The sequence below is a fragment of the Bubalus bubalis genome, chromosome 3, assembly GCF_019923935.1.
Source record: "Bubalus bubalis isolate 160015118507 breed Murrah chromosome 3, NDDB_SH_1, whole genome shotgun sequence".
In the NCBI taxonomy this organism is placed as follows: Eukaryota; Metazoa; Chordata; class Mammalia; order Artiodactyla; family Bovidae; genus Bubalus; species Bubalus bubalis.
In genome coordinates this window covers 15,760,302-15,781,799 of record NC_059159.1, presented here as the reverse complement: position 1 = coordinate 15,781,799, position 21,498 = coordinate 15,760,302, and the positions used below count along the sequence as shown (strand labels likewise).

General features: G+C 43.1%; 2 long non-coding RNA genes across 3 annotated transcripts in view; both read left to right on the top strand.

Annotated features, from left to right (window-relative positions):
- Positions 1–9,478, top strand: part of LOC123327560 — an 82,539-nt gene extending 73,061 nt beyond the window's left edge. The window contains exon 3 of the long non-coding RNA XR_006549403.1: positions 9,341–9,478. This is a non-coding gene — a long non-coding RNA (uncharacterized LOC123327560). The remainder of the gene's footprint in view (positions 1–9,340) is intronic.
- A 4,270-nt stretch (positions 9,479–13,748) lies between these two features.
- Positions 13,749–19,243, top strand: LOC112583651. 2 transcript variants are annotated; one of them, XR_006549405.1, is made up of 3 exons: positions 13,749–13,807; positions 17,195–17,333; positions 19,107–19,243. It is a non-coding gene; the product is annotated as an uncharacterized LOC112583651 (long non-coding RNA). The 2 variants fall into 2 exon arrangements; XR_006549406.1 differs by lacking the exon at positions 13,749–13,807 and adding an exon at positions 15,110–15,505.
- Positions 19,244–21,498: the final 2,255 nt, after the last annotated feature.

Below are 21,498 nucleotides of genomic sequence, written 5' to 3'. Positions count from 1 at the left end.
CAACTGTAAGTTCCTTCTCTAAGTCTATGAGTCTCTTTCTGTTTTGTAAGTTCATTTGTATCATTTCTTTTTAGATTCCACATAGAAAGGATGTTATACAATATTTCTCCTTCTCTGTCTGACTTACTTCACTCAATATAACAATCTCTAGGTCCATCCGCATTGCTGCAAATGGCATTATTTCATCTTTTTAATGGCTGAATAATATTCCACTGGATATGTGTACCACATCTTCTTTATCCATTCCACTGTTAATGGACTTAGGTTGCTTCCATATCTCGGCCATTGAAAACAATGCTGCAATGAACACTGGGCTGCATGTATCCTTTTGGATCATGTTTTTCTCCATATATAAATACCTAGGAGTGGACTGCAGTGTCATATGGTAGCTCTATTTTTAGTTTTTTAAGGAACCTCTGTACTGTTCTCCATAGTGGCTGTACCAGTTTACATTCCCACTAACAGGGTAGGAGGGTTCCCTTCTCTCCAAATCTCTCCAGCATTTATTGTTTGAATCAAAGATATCTTTTTAAAAATTATTTTTAATTGGAATATGGTTGGTTTACAATATTGTATTAGTTTCAGGAGTATAGCAAAGTGAATCAGTTATACATACTCATTTTTTTAAGATTCTTTTCTCATATAACAGATACCTTTATTTATTTTTTTTAACAGATACCTTTAGAAACACCAGAGTTTGGGACTCTTAACCACCAGTATGTAAGTATGAATACTTACATACTTATACGTACACAGTAATGGTTTCCAAAGCAGAGGAAACTTGGCTCCCCCCAAAGGAGGCAAGCTAAATAAATTGGTCAATCAGGGCATTTTAATGGGCTATAGACATAGAACTTTTAAAATAGCTAAAGGCCCCAGAGCACATGGAGAGTCTCTCTGTATCCTTTGCATGTGAGGATTCCAGGAAAATAAGGCATGGCCTGAAGACCCAGCCACTGCCTGAGTTTGGATGGCAGTGCTTGCAAGGGGTTGAGGGGTAGGAGGGGTCTGGGTTTCAGGCTCAACTGATATTCCGCATGCCCTGGCTAGGAGACCCACCTGACTTTGGCCACTGGGGCAAATACTCTTGCCCATGTACCCATGCCTTCTTCTTTGCTCTGCTCAAAGGGGACTTTGCTGGCATGGCTTGTCCTCACATTGGCATGAGTTGGCCTTCAGGACTGGATATGTGCTTTGCTTCTGATTCAGCTCTATGAATGATTTTGGCCAACTCACTGGAGTTTGACAGTAAGGGTTGGGGCCAAAGTGTCAGAGTAAGTATCCTTTTGCTGCACTTTGTCCTCAGTGAGTAGAGGTTCCCTGGTGACCTTGCAGAAGGAGTGGATGGTGGAGGGAAGGAAGGTTTGGGTGTTCCAGGGCCTGGCCCAATTCTGGACGAGTGATACAGTCCTCAACCTACAAATAACCATCAACATCCCATTTTGACAAGACTTAGAATACAGTCCAGTTACGTGGTGATGACGAAAATTCCTGTTCTTCTTGCTCCTTCCCATCCAAGTCTCCAGGGAAACACTCTATCCTGTGCACATGTGAGGGTTCTGACACCAAGAGTTCTGAAAAACTGATCAACTTGTCCTGGGTGGCTTGGGACTTTCCCACTTTTAGCATCAAATACGCCAAAGTCCCAGGTGACCCCTCAGTCCCAGGCAAACCAGCACAGTTGGTCAGCTTCAGTGACCTGCAGCCAGTGGTCACTGGGCCACATGGTGATCTCAAGAGTCATTAGAGAGCTAGCGCATTTGGCCTTTTTTTAAAGCATAGGATGGAACCCCGAGTGAGTGGAGTAAAGGGGCAGCTGAACTTGCTTTTCAAGTTTGGGCATGGGAACTCTAGTAAAACTAGTCCTTCAGCCTCTGATAAGAATCAGCTGCTTTTGGCCAGGATCAGCGCTGAGTGCTACACTTCCAAAGCAGTGAGAGTTTATTACTACCCTCATGGAACTTGGGCTGTGGGCCAGAGGTGTCTTGTGAGGACTCTTGGGTAATCGGCAAGCAGTGACGCCAGCGGTACATTTGATCCCTTGTCACCATCAGAATCAGGGCAGAGGAAATGAAGGCAGGAGCTGCAGGACCCAAATCTCCAGGGACAGGCTTTCCAGCAGGATACACCCGCCTGTACCGTCAACCTCAAAGCATCTCCACAGGCACCAGGCTCAGCCTGACCTTGGCCAGGCCTCTCTCCAGGGACAGGGCTGATGGAGCTGTGTGAGCCCCTCAGCACCTGAGTGGTATGTAGCAGTCTCACACCTGGATGTTTCAGAGGCAGCTGAGGACAGGAAGGCAAAAGAAGGAATGGAGGCAGGATCATCAGAGTTACTGTTTCCTCTTTGGTACGTCTGTGCCTGCACACACTCTCCAGTCTGATCAAAAACCATGGAGAACTCTTATGGTTGGAATCAGAAGTGTGAAGTCCCAAATGAAACCAGAAATGAGAGCAGAGTAAGTGTCTGTGTAGCAAAAGAGGTGAGGGTGCCAAGCAGATCAGGAAGATTTTCGGTATTCAGGGTCTTCCCTGGGGCATGTTCAAGGCATCAGTTAACTCAGGATATCTTAAAGGCATCACCGAACCTCCAGTGATAACTTCCATCACACTGGAATACACAAAGGCTGCAGAGGTTTCAAAGAGATCACATGCGATGGGACAACAGAGTATGGTTATGAAATGAGTAGTAGAAAAGCATGGGGAAGAATTAGACAGAAAGATTGGGAGGAGTAACAGATGAGGGGTGGACAAAGGCTCTGATCAGGGAGCTGGAAGGGGTTTAAAGAACCTGTGTTGAAGGAGATAATAGTCTTGTCTTCTTTTTAAAAAAAAATTTTCATTGGAGTAGAGTTGATTTTCAATATTGTGTTGTTTCTGGTGTACCACAAAGTTCATCAGTTATACATACACATATATTCACTCTTTTCAAGATTCTTTTCCCATGTAGGTCATTACAGAGTATTGAGTAGAGTTCCTTGTGCTATACAGTAAGTTCTTTTAGATATCTATTTTATATATAGTAGTATGTATATATCAATCCCAATCTCCCAGTTTATCTTCCACTCTTTTACCTCCTGCCCTGGTAACCATAAGTTTGTTTTCCACACTCGCGATTCTATTTTGATTTTGTAAATATGTTCATTTGTACCATTTTTCTGCTGCTGCTAAGTCGCTTCAGTCGTGTCCGACTCTGTGCGACCCCATAGACGGTAGCCCACCAGGCTCCCCCGTCCCTGGGATTCTCCAGGCAAGAACACTGGAGTGGGTTGCCATTTCCTTCTCCAGTGCAGGAAAGTGAAGTCGCTCAGTCGTGTCCGACTCTTCGAGACCCCATGGACTGCAGCCCACCAGGCTCCTCTGTTCATGGGACTCTCCAGGCAAGAACACTGGAGTGGGTTGCCATTTCCTTCTCCAATGCATGAAAGTGAAAAGTGAAAGTGAAGTCGCTCAGTCGTGTCCGACTCTTCGCAGCCCCATGGACTGCAGCCCACCAGGCTGCTCCGCCCATGTCTTGGCTATGGTAAACAGTGCTACAATCACAATGGAGTGCGTGTATCTTTTCAAATTATGGTTTTCTCTGGATGTATGCCCAGGAGTGGGATTGCTGGATCATATAGTAGCTCTATTTTTGGTTTTTTAAGGAATCTCTGTACTGTTCTTCATAGTGGCTGTACCTATTTACATTCCCAACAACAATGTAGAAGGGTTCCTTTTCCACACTCTCTTTGAATTTGTTGTTTGCAGACTTCTTGATGAGAGCCATTCTGAGTGCTGTGGTGATACCTCGTTGCACTTTTGTTTTGCATTTCTCTAATAATTAGTCATGATGAACATCTTTTCATGTGCTTTTTGGCCACCCATATGTCTTTTTTGGAGAAATGTCTACTTAGATGTTTTGCCCATTTTTTAATCAATTAAAAAATATTTATTTGACTACATCAGGTCTTAGTTGTGGCACATGAGATCTTTGTTGTGGTACACGGACTTTCTAATTGTGGCACATGAGCCTAGTTGCCCCAAGGCATGTGGGATCTTAGTTCCCAGACCAGGGATGGAACCCAAGTCCCCTTCACTGCAAGGTGGATTCTTAACCACTGGATCATCAGGGAAGTCCCCCACCCATTTTCTTTCTTTCTTTTTTTTTTAATTAAGCTTCATGAGCTGTTTGTATATTTTGGAGATTAATCCCTTGTCAGTCACTTCATTTGCAAATATTTTCTCCCATTTTGTGGGCTTTTTGTTTACAGCATCCATTCTGTAAAACAAATGCCACTGATATTTTTTGCTAGGGATTTCACTGAATCTGTATATTGTTTTGGGCAGTATTGTTATTTTCGCCATATTGATTCTTCCCATCTAAGAGCAGGGTATATCTCTCAGGTTGTATCATCTTTGATTTCTTTCATCAATAACTTATAGGTTTATTCCTAGGTATTTTATTCTTTTTGATGTGATGGAAAATGGGATTGTTTCCTTAATTTCTCTTTCCGATCTTTCATTGTTAGTGTATAGAAATGCAAGAGATGTCTGTGTATTGATTTTGTATTCTGCAACTTCACCATATTCGTTGATGAGCTCTAGTAGTTTTCTGGTGGCATCTTTAGGATTTTCTGCACACAGTATCATGTCATCTGCAAACAGTGACAGTCTTACTTCTTTTCCAATTTAGATTCCTTTGATTTCTTTCTCTTCTTAGGTTGCCATGGCTAGAACTTCCAAAACTATGTTGAATAAAAGTAGTGAGAGTAGACATCTTGTCTGTTCCTGATCTTAGAGGAAATGCTTTCAGGTTTTCACTGCCGAGAATGATGTTTGCTGCGGATTTGTTGTATATGGCCCTTATTGTGTTGAACCTTATAGGTTCCCTCTATACCTACTTTCTATAGAGTTTTTACCATAAATGAGTGTTGAATTTTGTCAAAAGCTTTTTCTGCATCTATTGAGATGATCATATGGTTTTTATTCTTCAGTTTGTTAATGTGGTGTATCAAATTGATTGATTTATTATACTGAAGAATCATCGCATCCCTGGGATAAATTCCACTGGATCATGATGTATGATGCTTTTAATGTATTGTTGGATTCTGTTTGCTAGTCTTTTGTTAAGGATCTTTGTGTCTATGTTCATCAGTGATATTTGCCTGTAATTTTCTTTTTTTGTGATATCTTTGGTTTTGGTATCAGGATGATGGTGGCCTTGTAGAATGAACTTGGGAGTGCTCTTGCCTCTGCAGTTTTTTGGAAGAGTTTCAGAAAGATAGGTATTAACTCTAAATGTGATAGAATTCCCCTGTGAAGCTATCTGGTACTGGATTTTTGTTTGTTGGAAGTTTTTTTTAATCACGGATTCAATTTCAGTACTTGTGCTTGACCTGTTTTTATTTTCTATTTCCTCCTGGTTCAGTTTTGGAAGGGGGTACCTTTTTAAGAATTTGTGCATTTCTTCTAGGTTGTCCATTTTATTGGCATATACTTGCTTGAAGTAGTCTCTTATGATCTTTTGTTTCTGTGGCGTCAGTTGTAACTTCTTTTTCTTTTCTAATTTTATGGATTTGAGTCCTCTCCCTTTTATTCTTGATGAGTCTGGATAAAGGTTTATCAATTTTGTCTTTTCAAAGAATCAGCTTTTAGTTTCTTTGATCTTTTCTATTGTTTTCTCCATCTCCTTCATTTACTTCTGCTCTGATCTTTATGATTTCTTTCCTTCTACTAACTTTGGGTTTTGTTTGTCTCTCTATAGCTGCTTAGGTATAAAGCTAGATTGTTTGAGATTTTTCTTTTTTCCCAATATAAAATTGTATTGCTATAAACTTCCCTCTTAAGAACTGCTTTTGCTGTGTCCCAGAGGTTTTGGATTGTCATGTTTTTGTTGTCATTTGTCTCTAGGTTTTTTTTTTTTAATTTCCTTTTTGTTATCTTCAGTGATCCATTGATCGTTTAGTAACATATTGTTTAGTCTCCATGAAAAGTGAAAGTGTTAGTCACTCAGTCATGTCCTACTCTTTGCGACCCCAAGGACTGTAGCCCGCCAGGCTCCTCTGTCCATGGGATTCTCCAGGCAAGAATACTGGAGTGGGTAGCCAGTCCCTTCTCCAGGGGATCTTCCTGACCCAGGGATTGAACCCAGGTCTTCTACACTGTAGGCCGATTCTTTACCATATGAGCCACCAGAGAAGCCTCTGTGTTTTGTGTCCCCCTCCACCCTCCACTGTAATTGATTTCTAATCTCATAGCATTGTGCTCAGAAAACATGCTTGATATGATTTCAATTTTCTTTAACTTACTGAGGCTTGATTTGTGCCCCAAGATGTGATCCTGGAGAATGTTTCATATGTACTTGAGAAGAAAAGTGTATTCTGCTTTCAGATGGAATGTTTTATCAATATCAATTAAGTAAGCAGAAAGTGAAGAGGAACTCAAAAGCCTCTTGATGAAAGTGAAAGTGGAGAATGAAAAAGTTGGCTTAAAGCTCAACATTCAGAAAACGAAGATCATGGCATCCAGTCCCATCACTTCATGGGAAATAGATGGGGAAACAGTGGAAACAGCATCAGACTTTATTTTTCTGGGCTCCAAAATCACTACAGATGGTGACTGCAGCCATGAAATTAAAAGACGCTTACTCCTTGGAAGGAAAGTTATGACCAACCTGGATAGCATATTCAAAAGCAGAGACATTACTTTGCCAACAAAGGTTCGTCTAGTCAAGGCTATGGTTTTTCCTGTGGTCATGTATGGATGTGAGAGTTGGACTGTGAAGAAGGCTGAGCGCCAAAGAATTGATGCTTTTGAACTGTGATGTTGAAGAAGACTCTTGAGAGTCCCTTGGACTGCACAGAGATCCAACCAGTCCATTCTGAAGGAGATCAGCCCTGGGATTTCTTTGGAAGGAATGATGCTGAAGCTGAAACTCCAGTACTTTGGCCACCTCATGCGAAGAGTTGACTCATTGGAAAAGACTCTGATGCTGGGAGGGATTGGGGGCAGGAGGAGAAGGGGACGACAGAGGATGAGATGGCTGGATGGCATCACTGACTCGATGGACGTGAGTCAGTGAACTCCAGGAGTTGGTGAGGGACAGGGAGGCCTGGTGTGCTGCGATTCATGGGGTCGCAAAGAGCCGGACACGACTGAGCGACTGATCTGATCTGATCTGGTCTAATCTGTCAACTAAGGCTTGTGTTTCCTTATTAATTTTCTGTCTGGATGATCTGTCCATTGGTGGAAGTGAGGTGTTAAAGTCTCCCACTATTATTGTGTTTCTGTCCATTTCCCCTTTTAAGATGTTAGCATTTGGCTTAACCAGATATCGCTTTGGTTAGCGTTTGAGGTACTCCTTTACTGGGTGCATATATACTTGTAATTGTTATATCTTCTTGGATTGATCCATTGATTATGCAGTGTCCTTCCTTGTCTCTTGTAACAGTCTTTGTTTTAGTCTATTTTGTCTGATATGAGTATTGCTATTCCAGCTTTCTTTTGGTTTCCATTTGCATGGAATACCTTTTCCTATTCCATTTTCAGTCTTTATGTGTCCCTAATCTGAATTGGGTCCCTTATAGACAACATATATATGGGGTCTTGTTTTTGTATTCATTCAGCCAATCTGTGTTTTTGGTTGGAATATTTAATCCATTTACATTTAAGGTAATTATTAATATATATGTTCCTATTCACATTTTCTTCATTGCTTTGGGTTTGTTTTTGTAGGTCTTATTTCTTCCCTTCTTTTTTTCTGTTCTCTTGTGGTTTGATGACCATCTTTACTGCTGTGTTTCAGTTGCTTTTCCTTTTTTGTGTGTGTATCTCTTGTAGTTTTTCGGTTTGCGTTTCCTATAAGGTTTTAATATAGCAATAACCAGGCGTCCCTGGTGGCTCAGGTGGTAATGAATCTGCCTGCAATGTGGGAGACCCAGGTTCAATCCTTGGGTCGGGAAGATCCCCTGGAGAAGGGAATGGCAACTCCAGTATTCTTGCCTGGAGAATCCTATGGAGCCTGGCAGGCTATAGTTCATGGGGTTGAAAACAGTCAGACACGACTAAGCAACTAACACTTTCTACACACACAAAGGTTAAGTTGCTGGTCTCAATTTCAAATGCAGTTCCCATTTTCTGTACTTGTACTCTTCTCCTCCCACCCCCCACATCCCACCCCACCCCACCCCTCTAGATCATCACAGAGCAATGAGCTGAGCTTCCTGTGCTATACAGCAGCTTCCCACTAGCTAGCTATTTTACACATGGTAGTGTATAAATGTTATTGTTACTCTCTCAGTCCATCCCACCTTCCCCTTCCCACCCTGTGTTCACAAGTCCATTCTCTATGATTGCATCTCTATTCCTGCCCTGCTAATAGGTTCATCTGTGTCATTTTTCTAGATTCTATATATGTAGCATTAACATACCATATGTTTTTCATTATCTGACTTTATGTGACAGACACTAGGTCCATTTACATCACTACAGATGAGCCAATTTTGTTTCTTTTTATGGCTGAGCAGTATTCCATTATATATATGTACCACATCTTCTTCATCCATCCATCCGTCAACATTTAGGTTGCTTCTGTGTCCTGGCTATTGTCTGATTCTTTCCATGAATATAACTCTCTTTAAAATTAGTCCATAAAGATCAGAATATAAACTGTGTAAATCAGAATGACCAGTGTGGATAAATGAGGTCTTTGTAGTATATTTGTAGTACTGAAAAGGCTGGTTCTACATTAGGGACAGCTGATCTTCACCCCACACCTAGAAGGGAGGGTTTATTACTACTTGCAGCAAGAAAGGAGAACATTGGGGATATTTCCCAAAGCAGTGTCTCGCCAAGTAGCAAACTGGGGAAAGTCTTAACTGTGGGTACATGCATATTTGTGAAGGGGCTTTAAAGGTAGGCAGAGTCCAAGTTTTAGTTGATTGAAGGGGACAGGCTGACCTTTAGTGCCAGGGAGGTGCTGACCGCCGGCTGAAGCATTTGTTGATGACATTTCTTCACTCCTCGGTTAATGCATATATTCCTTTTGGCTTTGGTTCCTATTATTTAATTCCCCAGCTTCTATTCTTTTTCTGTCTTCCTGTATTAAAGGGACTAAGTGCCCACATGCCCTTTCACCCTGCACACAGCCCTGCCTTTCCTTTCCCCACCACCTCACTCCCCCGCCACCTCCCGAAGCTGCTGCCGGTCCCCATCCTCTCTGAGGCTCGATTGCTCAGCTTTGTCTCCATGTCCATGAGATCATATAGCCATCACCCTCTTACTTGAACTTGTTTGAGTAGGTTTCTGTTCTTGCAATCAAAGGTGTGTCTTGAGCCCTTATCTCTTCCTTCCTCTGTTGTAGGTACCCTGAGGGGTTGCTCAGCCTCCCTGGTGTCCTTCAGGACATGAAAGACCTCCAGGCCTGCATGCTCTGAAGATTCAGAATATTTAGAGATCGGCAGATGGTTAGTTGAATTTTTTTTTACCTTTTGGGGGAATGAAATGTTCTTGACTTGTGGACAAAGCTCTTAGGCTCCATTTAAGCACCTTGTTAAGACCATTGGATGAATGTTGTGCAAAACAAGGATCCACATGGAGACTGCCACTGAGGCCTGCCTAGGCGGTAGGCTTAGCTGGATAGAAAGTGGTCAGGGATTTCTTTAATTTTATTTAAGAATGAAAAACACAAAACTGGGAAGGAAAGTGGACTTCATCTCCCTAAATGGAATGACAGTAGAACAGAAAAACCTTTTTCTATCTCCAGAAGGGAATTGTGGCAGGAGAATAGGAGCTTTACGGGGAATTACTGGTATTATCAAAGGCTTTTCAAAATAGACTTGAAATGAATAGCTCTGCGCTCATTTTATTACTGCCTTGTGAGTTTACATTTTGTTTTTGTACGGTGTTTTTCTCCCCCTTATGAGACGGTTGCTAGGGCTTGTGAGCAAATAACCTTTATTGTGTTGAATTTGGGACTGAACATAATTATCTCATAATTTGGGTTCAGAGTGCCATTTTTGAGCGTTGTATTATGAGCATTTAGAGGAAAATTGAGGCCACATGCGGTAAGCTGCTTCCTATTCAGTTGCCCTTCAAGTTATGGTGTCTCAGCTTTCCCTTCCCCCACTACTCGGCGGTAGTGCAGCCTCGGGACCAGATGCTGCCGGAGGCAATCATATGATCCAGTGTGGGCACCACCACACTCCAGCACCATCTCCTCTGAAAAGACCCTGCCCCTGTCAGTGCCTTTCCCGGATGACTCTGTGGACATGCATCTCCAGGGATGCTCCTACCAGGAAAGTTGTGAGTCAACAGAAGTTTTGTAAATTGCATCAATGTTCCTAGCAACCTCCTTGACCATTTCAGAGACGCTTCATTTCTGACTGTCTGTCTTGTGGGCGGCACTTTTTCCCTAACCTGTCCTACAGCATTTCTATAAAGGAGGGTAATGCACTGTGAACAAACTCATAAATGTACCAGGACAGCACACTGCTTACAGAAATCCTTAAATAACCGTCTTTTTTTTTTTTTTTTTTTTTCTGTTCCTTCCTATTGCCTAGCAGAAATTTGGGTTCACCTAGAAGCAGGTCTAGAGAAAAGAGTTAAAGGGCAGATGGTTTATTAGAGAAGGCACGCCAGGAAACACCAGTTGTTGTTGTTGTTCATTCGCTTCGTTGGGTTCGATTCTTTGTTGCTGCAGCATGCCAGGGTTCCCTGTCCTTCACTGTTTCCCAGAGTTTGCTCAGATCCATGTCCATTGAGTCGGTGATGCCATCCAACACCAGTAGGAGAGGGAGAGTGGATACAGGCAAGGGAAGGAAGTCAATACAAGGTGCATCTTGGAGCCGGTTACTACTTAGGCAAGGTAGCGGGTCTCGGTCCTTCTGGGGATCTCTAGGGAAGCAGTGTAAAGACACCCCTCAGATCTGTGCCACGTGAGGGTGAGGAACTAGGGTTATTTATATCAGACTCCTTCAGTCACTGGTGGAGGGCTGCTTCTGGGGGAGAGAGTGGATGATACTTAATCATTTCCTAGCACTCTACCTTCTACCCAGGCAGGGCTGTCGAAATCCAAGGCAGCTCTTGGATGGTAAATGCTGGCAAATGGAAGCCAGGCCAAATGTAAGTGGCTGTGGGCAGGACACCAGCGCATCTGCTACATTCAGCTTCTCCGTCATGCCTGGGAGTTACTACACCCACTCTTCTTCATCGTTAAGTGTCTTCTAGCTGAATTCTCTGCAAATCAGAAAAAGGTTCTTAGAACTTATTATTAGGAAAGTGAAGTTTTCCTTCAAAATATTTTCTTTATATAGAAACACTAGGAAATGGAACCAGTGGCCACAACCAAGGCTTAACATCAAGGCTTTTCAAAATGCTCCATCCATCACTTGCAGTGGATGGAGGATATAGAAGCAAGTATAGGCAGCCTTTATAGTCCAGATTGTTTTTATTCCACCATCAGTGGATTTCCATGATTAGCAAAGACTTGCTTCTTAGATGCTTTTCTTAAAAAATATATATTTTTATTGGGGTATAGTTGCTTTAGAATGTTGTATTAGTTTCTGCTGTACAGCAAAGTGAATCAGCTATATATATTTATATTCACTCTTTTTTTGGATTTCCTTCTCATTAAGATCACCACAGAGCACTGAGTAGAGTTCCCTATGCTATATTCAGTTGTTGTTTAGTTGCTAAGTCATGTCCAACTCTTTTGCAACCCCATGGACTGTGGCCCACCGGGCTTCTTGGTCCATGGGATTTCCCAGGTAAGAATACTGGCATGGGTTGCCATTTCCTTCTCCAGGGGATCATTCTTGACCCAGGGATTGAACCTTGTGTCTCCTGCCTTGGCAGGCAGATTGTTTCCTGCTGAGCCACCAGGAAAGCTGTGCTATACAGTAGGTTCTTGTTAAGTATCTATTATACAAAGTAATGTGTACATGTCAATCCCAGTCTCCCAGTTCATCCCACCCCTTTCCCCTCCTTGGTATCCATGTTTGTTTTCTATGTATCTTAGACAATTTTTGAAAGTGTGTGCGTATCTCTGGGTACCTCATGAACCATGGTGTGGCAGGCAGACCATCTATAACTTGCCCAAGTAGGCAGGCTCCAACAGAGGTATGGGATGCTGTCCTTTTGTTTGTAAGTACCAGCTGCAAACACCGACAACTGAAGAGAGTGATTATCTTGGAGGCCCTGGAGCCTCACGTTCCCGGTGAGTCCTGCTTTGTCTATCCGTAATGGCTCTGTGGCAGCTGAACAAACCATGCCTTGGGTGGTTTCCTACTATTTTGAGGGTTGAAGAGTCTACGTTCCTAACATAGCATCAGATGAGGATCTTGGTGCTGAGAATTAAGCTCATGGAGTCTCTATTGCACAGAGATACTACACATGAGTGGAGCTGAACTTCCCTCAAGAGGCATACTGATGGACTGGCATTTGGCAAAATGGACTCCAGGTCAGTTCTGCATCAGATCTGCCTAAGTGGCAGCCTGTATCAGATCCAGGGACCATTTCTATGCTGACTCCTCATTCTAGTCCCTGATATGTAATTTGTGAGGTTTCAGAGCTAGAAAAAACTTTAAAGATCATCCAGCCAACCTATTTTGCTGATAAGGACCTTGCATTCCAGCGTGGTTGAGTCACTAAACCCAAAGTCAAACAGGGAGTCAAGAGCTGGGCTGAAGGGAGAGAAAGCCAGTCTCTTCTCACTTCCCATGCAGTTAATAAAGCAGCAGAGGTTCTCAGTGGATTCAGGAGAAGTAAACGTTTGGGGCCACATTTATTTCTGGTATACCTGCTCAGAACAGTGCAAGGCTGTCTGGGAATCTGAAGACTGAGACTCTCATGGCTCTCACACCGTCTGCTTGAGCTCTTTGCTTCCCAGCTCCCTTCCCTTACTTCCACTCCCCATTCATTCTCCATCCTATTTTCACTTCTTTTGTTTGTTTTTGGCGCCAAAACCCAGGAACTATTTTTTCTCTCTTCTTATAGCTCATGTCCTTCATCCCAACTCCCTAATTCCCCTTCCTCCACCATTTCTCTGTTCCCACTCTACCAGGTTCTTCCTCTTCTGCACTACTATATTTCTCTTTCTCATATTTATCTATCACGTCTCTTAGCTGCTCTTTCCTAGGCTCCCTGGCTCTCCCCCTCTGCCATCTTGGATCCCGGAAGCATACTTGGTTATGGTGGTAGGCAGCTTCTGTGATAGCCAATGATCCCCAGCTGGTCTCCCTGCCCTCATGGAATCTCTTTCCTCTTGGTACAGGATGGACCTTGTATTAAATAACTCAGTTCTAATGAATAAAATATGACCAAAATGATGGGACATCATTTGTAGGCTTAGGTTTAAAGGGGCTGTGGCTTCCATCTTTGACTATGAGAAAGCCAGCTGCCATGTTGTGAACTGTCCTACTGAGAGGCCCACGGAACAAGGAACTGAAATCTCCAGCTAACAGCCAGCGAGGATCTCAGGTCGGCTTACCATCACATGAGTGATCCTCCTCTTGTGGAGCCTGGAGACACCTGCAGCCCCTCTGATACCTTGATGGTAGCCTGTGAGAGACCCCCAAGTCTGAGGCCCCCTGTCGAGATGCTCTTGGATTCCTGACTCACAGAAACTGTAACATAATAAATTAAAAAAAAATTTTAAGTACTGTTGATTTACAATATTGAAATCTCTGCACCCCTTTGAGAGCCCACCAGGCTCTTCTGTCCATAGGATTCTCCAGGCAAGAAAACTGGAGTGGGTTGCCATGCCCTCCTCCAGGGGATCTTCCCGATCCAGGGATCGAACCCATGTCTCTTACGTCTCCTGTACTGGCAGGTGAGTCCTTTACCACTAGCACCACTTGGGAAGCCCCTTTGGGCTACTACAAAATATTGAGTAGAGTTCCCTATGATATATAGTAGGTCCTTGTTGATTATCTATTTTAATAATAGTGAAGTGTTTGTTTTCATCTGCTAAGTTTGGGGGGCAGTTGGTTATGCTGTAAAACTAAAAATGCACAGTTGTCCTTTACAGACCTCCCCTCAGAAGTGCCTGTGCTCTCTGAGCAAGTTGCTGTGCTGGTTGGGCCTCAGTCTCCCCATCTGTGAGGCCTGCGGCTTAGAGTCTAGTGAGTGTCCCAAGTCTCCTGTCCATAAGGCTGTGTAGCCTGTGAAGTTGCAGCAAGCCCTGTCTATTCAACTGTTCAGCATAGGAAGCCTGGTTAAACATGCACGTCTTTGTACATTAAGCTCCACATCTTTATATTTGCCTCAGGTTTTTCATCCTAGTATCCGAGGTCTGTTTCTAATTTCTGACAGAATCGCAGTGGCCCACTGTGTGCCTCACTCGGCCTGACGCACCAGTTGCATTTTGGAGTCACGGCTATTGTCTTCTTCACCGCTAATCTCTTGTTTTGCAAAATCCCCATAGAACCTGTGAACAGAGAGAGTTGCCCTGGTGCCTGATCCAGGCACTCTGTGGCCCCCAAACAGGGTTGGATGATAGACAGACAGCCAGCCTGTCTGCCACCCGAGGCATCTTTTCTTGCTTAAAAACTTGCTCCCCAGATTGCAGACTCCTTTCAAATGCTAGCAAAGACTGGAACATATTAAATAAGAGCAGAGCTGAAATTGGATGGAATGTCTCAGCCACTTAGATTCAGACCTTTCTGGGGAGCACGTGAGAAGGGGCTGGATGCATGAATAACGTAGAAGATGTCTTCCATACCTGTCTCATACCATTCAAGCCTTAAGCAATGGTAACATAGTTTTTCTTAAACACGGCCTATAACCCAGGATCCATCACTTATATATGGTGTCCATGGCAACCAGGCAATGGTATGGGATCCCTTCTCACTGGGGAATTCCTTTTATGGCTCATTTCCGAAACCAGCATGGCCAGTGCACGAGTCTGCAGTTTCCCAGTTGCTTAGCAACCAGCTCCTATGCTCTAGTCACTAGGAACAGCAGACAGTTAAAAAACTGTCATCAGAATCATATGTTACATTCTCTCTACTTTGTCTCTTTAGAATCAAATAATTAGTGTGTGATAAGGATGCGGGAAAGGGCACCCACTCCCTGCGGTTAATGCCTCCACTGCTCCTGGCGGGCTGCTGCAGGCAGAGGGAGGGAGGAAAATGTTAGCATGCTTTCGGCTGGTAATTAAGCAGCGCAAGCCATCTGCACATTGAAAGCTCTACATTTTTCATATCTCGTGGGGGCATCGAGTAAGTACAGGGCCAGCAATCTGTGTACTTCATTCCCTCCCCCAAAGCAGAAAAGCCAGGCTTCACCCACAGGTGTTCACTGGACCACCACTCCTTGGCTGACATTCCTGGGAGGGCTGATTTGGTTTGTTGGGTTTTTGGTAGAAAGGCAAGGAAGGAGGCCATGTGGCCCCCTTGAGTGACAGCCTTGGTTTTCAACCAGGGGTGATTTTGCCCCCTCTCTCTTTCAGGTGACATTTGGCAAGGTCTGCAGACATTTTTGGTTGTCATAACTGGTGAGGGAAGGGGATGTTTTTGCTAACTAGCAGGTAAAGACCAGGGATGTTGCTAACCATTCTATGATGTTTAGGCAAAGGACAGTCCCCAACAACAAATTAGTAGCCTACCCACAATGCCAGTGTGCCGAGGTTGAGAAACCTCAACATTTAGAGAAATCAGAAGATCTACCGCCTTGTTAAAAACCAACACAATAGCCGACTAGACAAGACAACTTGTCAAAATGTTGACAAGGTAAAGATGGGACTGATGAAAATCCACTCAATAGACAATTCCAGGGACTTCTCTGGTGGTTCAGTGGTTAAGACTTCACCTTCCAATGCAGGGGGCAAGGGTTCGATCCCTGGTCAGGGAGCTAAGACCCCACATGCCTCATGGCCACTAAACCAAAACATAAAACAGAAGCAATATTGTAACAAATTCCATAAAGACTTTTGAAAAATAGACAATTCCAACTGGAATTTCTGTATGCATGGGACTCCTCTGCCCCTACCAGCACTCACTTGGCATGTGTAGAGCAAAGTCCCCCAGGAGTTTGTGGCAATGGAGGAACCTCTGAGGTTGCCTCCCTGTAGGAAAGAGAGAGAGAAGGGATGCAGCTTTGGCATTAGACAGATTGGGTTTCACATAACGAATCCCTTGACTATGCACTGGGGCCTCTATAGTAAAAGACCTAAGAAGACTGTCTTCTCAACTCCAGAATGGGTTTTGTGAGAACTACATGTCAGAACACGTGAAAGCCCTGACCCCTATCCAGCTCTATTTCCCTTTGTGTCTCAGCCCCAGGACCCCAATTGTTCTTTCTTGTACTTTGAACTTTTGAGGAATATGAACAAATGTGCTGATCTTACAATGACTGAGGTCATTTTATTTAGCCATGAGTCAAGGACAGAAGCATCATTTGGAGGATTGTTGGCTGGTTGGGTGTGTGTGCACGCACATGCCTGCTCAGTCATGTCCAAGTCTATGACCCCATGGGCTATAGCCCACCAGGCTCCTCTGTCCATGGGGATTTTCCAGGCAAGAATACAGGAGTGGGTTGCCATTTCCTTCTCCAAGGGATTGTCCCAACTCAACACAGGATCAAACCTGTGTCTCTTGCTTTGGCAGGCAGAGTCTTTACCACTGCACCACCCGGGAAGTCCAATGTTACCATTAAGAGTGTTACAGAGCCTCCATTTTACTGGTTCTGTGACCCTGAAGAGTTATTTAACCTATCTGAGCAATTTCTTGTCTATGAAATGGGGATAATTATTACCTCTTGTGTTATTATAAAGATTAAAGATCATGTATAAAGTGCCTAGCCTGGTATCCAATAAAAGGTGGGCACTTGATAATATGACAATATACATATCATGCAGGCACCTTACCTTATTTTTTTAAAGATTGGCATGTGTAATTCTAACCCAAGATCTTTTCCACTGATGCTGAGAATTAAGCTAATGCTGTGTGTTAGGAAGACACAACTGGCCTCTCTATTTCATCTATGACAATCAGATTTCACTCAGTCATATATGGTAGTTCCAGTGGGCACAATATTATGTAAGCAGTTTGGAGGCTATTTCTATTTTCAGTCTGTGCTACCTCTCTGTGGGGGGTAACGAATGCCATACATTTAGTAACCATTTTTTTACTTGCTTGAAATCTTGAGACTGTCTCAGGACAATTCCTAGTTCTAATAAGTGTATTTTGGTCTGTGTTCCTATTACCTGAACCTTTAGCAATTTTCTAGACTGTAGCACATCCCCTGTACCCTCCACCTTGTCCTGAAACAGAAGCCTGTCCAATCCCTGGGCCACTTGAAATGCCTTGTCACCTTTCTCAAAGTGCATCAACCCGAGCTACACATTCCTTACAAAGGTAATATTTTCTGTTTTTGTTCCTTATTCTTCCTAATAATTTCACAAAACACGTAGGCCTCTGTGGGCCCAGAGTCTTTGCTGCACACGCTTGCAATGAATCCCAAGTCCTTTTTCTGGGTCACAACAGCTGGTTCATAGTGGCAGTGCCATCTTCTATAGTTTGTACTCTCCCTCCCTGTCATGCCCTTATTCTCAGCAACGTTTGTCTGCTAAGATTTTGCCCACTCAGCCAGCCTCATTTAATCTCACCCCCGTTGGTTTCTTGTTCAACACCCAACAGAGACAGTCTCAAGTCTCTAAACACTTAGAAATTCCACTGCTTATTCCAGACGGTTGAGTGATCCCACCTAATTTTGCCCAATCGACTCAAGGAGTACAGCCCTCACATGTCACTGCTAAGATTTTTCTCTTCCATGGGGGGATAATCAAATGATAAATTTAGAGGTTGCTTGCTCATCTTTTCCAAGCAGAATGATAGACTCTCACCTGGAAGCTGCAACCACCAGGAATGGCAGAAGGATATTTCTCAGACATGCATGAGCCCAGCTCCCCAGGATGCAGCAAACAGGAGCCTCATTTCTGAACAAGTGACAGAAGCCAGATCCACAGTCACCCCATGGCTGTGAGTGGGGAAAGCTTGAGGTTTCCCAGGAGGACCAGAAGCACTCAAAAAATGTGGCAACCAGAGCAGTGGCTAAGAAAGAGCCCAGGCAGGTTGGGGGCATCAGGCAGCTGAGTGCTGACACCATGTTTGGGATCCAGGATGACAGGAGACTTAAAACAGGGTACTATCAGAGCTCTGAAACAAGGCAAGGTTTTATCAGGGGATGAATCTGAGTTCCAGGAATGAGAGGAGTACAACTGAACCGAGCTGAAGACAGAGGCTTAAAACAATAGAGCACAGGGGTTAACAGAGAGGGAGGGAAGGGGTTGATGGCTTCTCTGGGGGCAAAGAATCTTCTCTGTATTCCTGTAACACTAGTACAGGCTCCTAGAAGATCTGTCAGTTGATCAGTTAGCAGGTAATGTTGACCTGTGTACTCTGTGGGCATCATGATTTGCATAAAGTTCCAGCAGAATGTTAACCTCATGAGGTGCCCAAGAAAAGCATTCTACAATCAATAAGTCTGGGATTTTTGCAAACTGCAAGTGCCTCTTGGAAATCTACAGTGTATATAAGCATTTTAGAAGCTCAAACTTCTATGTTATAGAAATCTGTGTGTTTTATTCAATGTTTCTCCAACAGTTGACAACAGGATTCTTTTGTTACATGAAAACGATGAGCATCCTGTGGACATATTGTGAGAGACATTGTTCTAGAGAATTCCTAACCTGGAGTTCCCAGGCCCTTCACAACCTGGGCCCACCCTTGTTTCCCAACTTTTCCTTTATTTTCCTACATTCCAACCACATTGAACTCTTTCCCCTTGTACCCGCCCCTGTTTCACATTTCCTTCTTTACTGTTACAGCAAGTGATTCACATCTACCCCCAGAAAAGGAAAAAGTGCTGAGCCTTTCTCACTTCGGCACCCGCCCTCCCCACCCCCCCACCCCCACCACCACCATTTCTAGTTACCCTTTAAGGATCAACTCAAAAGAGACACTCTGCCCCAGCCTCCCTGTTTCTATACATGATCCATTTTCTCCTCTGATCCTTTGTGTCACTATATCTGTTACTTTTAGAGCACTGAGTACTTTTTGATTTGTATGGCCATTTACGCCTTTCTTATTAGAATACAATCCATGACGGATTCATTTTTATATTCCTAGCCAAGAATACAGCTCGCTTGTAGGATTGTCCAAGGGAACAGAAAGTAAGAAGCTATGAACAACAACAAATGATGTCCAAGGCAGAAGTTTCTCAATGCTCAGGCTAGAGATGGCAGCTCCTCTGGCTCACCTGTTGTCGACTCATATACTCACCTTTGTGAACACTCATCTATCATCATGTGATGCCCCTGGGGCCCAGATTGCCTCGCGCCCCACAACCACCACCACAATGCTTTTCAACACAGTGCTCTGGAGAGTCCCAATCAACAGGTCAGGGTTGGCATGACAGAGAAATCTAATTGTCATCACTGATTTGGACTTTTCCATGAAGTGAAAGTTAGAGGTTAGCAGGCTGAACGTTGGAGGTGTTAATAATTTGGATCAAGGACTGTCCATAACAGAAAAGAGCAATTAGCAAAACTATTCATTATACTTTCATGTTCATGTCTCGTCTCAAGGCTAATTATTTGTATAATTAACATGTTACCAAATGCAAATAATTGATGAGCCTGATCTCTTAGAATGGAACACGAGTCTTGTGAAATGTAAATAGCTGTGAATTACTAACAGTTTCCTTTACATAGCCTAATAGGGCAACGCCTGTAAAATTAAACCATTTTGGTGTAATCCCATGTATGCTAACAGACTGACAAAGTAAAACAATATGATGTGTGCTTAAAGGCATTGAAAAAGCACAGGTTTTTAAATTCTCACTCTACTACTTTCTAGCTGTGACCTTGGGCAAGTTACTTAATCTCCGTTTACTCATGTTATTTATAAATCTCAGTTTCCGCATTTATGAAATGGGTGTAACAGTGGCCCCTAGTTCACAGGATTGTTGAGAATTAAATGAGGGTTGACTCATTTGTAAAGAGTGCACAATAAATGAGAGCCATTGTTTTCATTATTATACTTCGTGTTGCTTGGATTTTATACAGAAAGAAATATTAGAGGAATACATGTATATGTGTAGCTGAATCCCTTCACTGAAACTATCACAACATTGTTAATTGGCTATACTGCAATACAAAATAAAAAATTCAAAACAAAAAAAATTCGAGGGAAAGGGAATGTATACAGATGTCCCTGCTACAACACCATCTATGTGTTCCTGTAAAGTTCCTATGGTCTACAGCATTGAAAAGAACTGGACTGCCTGGGATTAAAAAAAAAAAAAAAGGTTGGGAAGACCACTCAAAAAACCAATACAATTTTGTAACCCAAGCACTAACAAAAACAATGTCAGTACTAACAAAATATTAGCCCTACTAAACCTTAGCTTGAACACTGCACACTGCATTCCTTGAATTCAGGGACTGCTGGTGCTTTTTTGAGATAAAAGTCCTGGAGAACATTCATTTTTAAGAGGGATCAGTTTAATCAAAATTAAACATGTGATTTAAGGAGTAGTGTTGTAGTTTAAAGGGAAATGTCTTCACAGATTCATCGTCTGTACCCTGAACTTCTCGTAGAAAGCACAACATGATGATAACAGGGATTCTTAAAGTCACTGAATCAGTTACCTTCTGCAGCTAAAAAAAATTCAGCTTTTCTTAGAAGTAGTTACTATAAGAAAGAGTGCCTCTGTGTCTCTGGTTGCTTCAAAATATTAACATGCTAAGAAAAATAATTGCATAGGAAACAACATGACTTCCGTGTTATATCAATTCCCTATTTACCTATGGCAGGTAAGGTAATTCACATGTAAAACACATGTTGTAGCAGTACAGTTTGCATTGCCTATCTCCTACCAGTTGCTGTGACAGGAGCTAAGTATAATCATATGATTTAATCTGCACATTTTAAATCTAAGGTGGTGGGTATCCTTATCTCTGATAAGGCTCAGGGACATTAACTTGCCTGAGATCACAAATTCTTAAGTAGCAAAGCCAGAACTCCTCTTTGGAATCGAACTGATTCCCAAATTCACATTCTTTATGACATTATACCCTTTAGAGTGGATGCAACAGGAAAGCAGACAGATACCCCTGGCTGTGGTGATGAGTAAAAGCCTGATTCCTAACCACAAATCACTAACACTTAATCTCATTTAATTCTCACAACACCCCTCCTACTTAGCTATTCTTATCACCACTTTATAGATAAGAAAACTGAAGCTCAGAGGAGTTACAATTGGCTGATAGCCAAGCCAGGATTCAAAATTAGTCCTGCTGCTAAGTCACTTCAGTCGTGTCCAACTCTGTGCGACCCCATAAACAGCAGCCCACCAGGCTCCCCTGTCCCTGGGATTCTCCAGGCAAGAACACTGGAGTGGGTTGCCATTTCCTTCTCCATGCATGAAAGTGAAAAGTGAAAGCAAAGTTGCTCAGTCGTGTCCAACTCTTAGCGACCCCATGGACTGCAGCCTACCAAGCTCCTCCATCCATGGGAT